At 38.8% G+C, this 2,320-nt stretch overlaps 1 long non-coding RNA gene across 1 annotated transcript in view; it reads right to left on the bottom strand.

Annotated features, from left to right (window-relative positions):
- Positions 1–369: 369 nt before the first annotated feature.
- The window catches only part of LOC119616962, an 8,589-nt gene continuing 6,638 nt past the window's right edge, over positions 370–2,320 (bottom strand). The window contains exon 3 of the long non-coding RNA XR_005233075.1: positions 370–969. This is a non-coding gene — a long non-coding RNA (uncharacterized LOC119616962). The remainder of the gene's footprint in view (positions 970–2,320) is intronic.

Genomic DNA, 2,320 nt, shown 5'->3' with positions numbered 1-2,320 from the left:
TGAAATCTCTTTTTAAGTGAAATAACTCACAGGAAGGTTTCCAACGATGCATGCTTGCAGTTGACCTTTAGGTTTGAGACTTTAGTATGAATTTAAAGAAAGTTACGTTCAAGACCACTCTTTGGTAACTTAGTTAAAGATGGTTTTTAAGCAGCACATAACAAATTTCCACTTGAGCTTACAACAGTGGCTAGATTAAGTTTAGTTCACACTGAAACTGATGACCCCCAACATTACTACATTATTATAACAATTAGCCTTAAAAATACCTCAGTGAACTTGTAATGATGAGAAATTCAAATCTAATTCCTTCAGTCTCAAAGCTTTTCTGCTGAGTGGTGATAAAATCTGAACAAATTGTATAACAACTGATATCAAAGTGTTTTTATTGGCAAATCAAACAGTAACTACTTCATATTACACCGGTATATTGGGAGGAACTCATAATATTTTGATAGTAAATAATAGCGTGTTTTCACAGTAAAAAAAAAAAAACGGACATTAAAAGTGCAAAAAGATAGGAAGTGGCATAATGTTAATCTTTTTGCCTTTAAAGTAATATGCGTGTTTTAATAATCTGTTAGTAGGCAGCTAGTTGCAATGTATGTTAAAGAAAGTCTTTCTGCACAGAAAGTTTTGTTTAACTTGTAACCAAAGAGAAAGAGTTGCCTTTTTTTTTTCATGTTCTGTAAGCAAAGACTCGCTTTAAAACTGAGATTTACCTCTGAACAAAGCAAAGTGGTGAGGGAACATAAAAATAAGACTTTGTGTGGGCTGAGAGTTCAAATCCTCCAGCAGCTTGAGAGCTACGCGTTCCCCCTCAGAAAAACATCTTGAACTTGCTGCCGTCAAGGGGGGACACCATGAGCCGGGCTGAACCCAGCGAGTAGAGGGGCCGCCACTTGTTCCTCCAGATGACTGTGAAGAATCGGGAAATGAACAGGATGCACCCCAACACCAGGAGTACCACTGAGGAAGACAGAAATATAGACCCGTCACAACTGTCATTATAATAGCTACAAATAACATGCAGATGAAATAAAATGACTACCCAAGTGATTTGAAACACAGTTTAATTATAGATAAATTGTATTTTTTTAAGTTATGGACAAAAACCTGTTTCTGCCTCTGATATGTAATTGGTAAATCCTTGACTCTAAGCAACAATTTGAGACCAAATTATCTCTGGAGGCATTCAAGATATGAGGCGTTCATTTCAATGGGGATGTGAAGATATACAACACCAGCTTCCAGGCTGTTACTTAAGCTGTGGAGTATAAAAAAAGAATGACCTCAAAAACACTTTGGTGCAGCTGTAGGCGACCGAAATGAAAGAACTATTATTTAAAAAAAAATTCAAAAAACAGTCCAATTCTGATTTAAAAGAAAAAAGAATAAAACAGAACCATGTTGGTTCCCTTTTAAAAACCACTTCTTTTCTCAAGAAGTGCTGAGTCTAACCACTTTCCCCCCACAAAATGCAAAAGCTGAATTTGTTAACTCTGGGTTTTACAGAATTTGGTGGTTCTTCTGAAAACTATAGCTGAATTAAAGAGACTTCAAACCTACTGTAGGTGTGTCCAAACTGAGCTGTGAGAAACAGATGACTCAGTATTCACTCAGGCTCCTAAAACGGGCCTGTCTTCGACTGTGTAATTATCTGCTCAAAGTTCAAAACAAAAAGAGCTGCATCCCTTGGAGGAACGCGTATCGCCCTGCAGAGTGGCAGACGAAACCAAAGGTTTAAACAAACATGTTTTAGCTCACTATCTGTAACAGTGGCTGAGTTATAGCCATTTAAGCGTTTGGCATGGTTGATTAGCTGCAGCGACCATCTTGAATTGGGTTGATGTAGATATACATCCAGGGGTGGAAATTAGCACCCGCCACCGGCCAAATGCGGGTAAATATCTGAAGTGGCGGGTGAATTTGATCAACACACACGCCACTGTGGCGGGTTGGCAATTTAAACAGAAAAGGTGTTATTTGTCCTCTTGATATATAGGGGGCAGTAATGTGCTCGAGTTGCTGCTGTTACGTCGAGCCGCATTCCCCCATCAGATACGGTTCGTCTCTGTGCCGTGTACGGGGCAAAAAGCGCGCGTTCATGTTCAACACTCGTAACTGCCGCACTGTGCTCGCGCTGCAAGGGAACTACGGAGACCGTGAAAGGTCAAACACCTTGTTTTGGCAAAGTTAACCCACTGTTTTGCTAGCGTGATAGATAGACAGACAGACTTTGTTATGGATAATATAGACAATGTGTTGACAAAAACAATTAATAATTAAAATAAATAATGACTTATCTATTAACAGAATT

Source organism: Kryptolebias marmoratus, linkage group LG4 (assembly GCF_001649575.2).
Source record: "Kryptolebias marmoratus isolate JLee-2015 linkage group LG4, ASM164957v2, whole genome shotgun sequence".
Taxonomy (NCBI): domain Eukaryota; kingdom Metazoa; phylum Chordata; class Actinopteri; order Cyprinodontiformes; family Rivulidae; genus Kryptolebias; species Kryptolebias marmoratus.
This window is presented reverse-complemented; position numbering and strand designations above follow the sequence as displayed.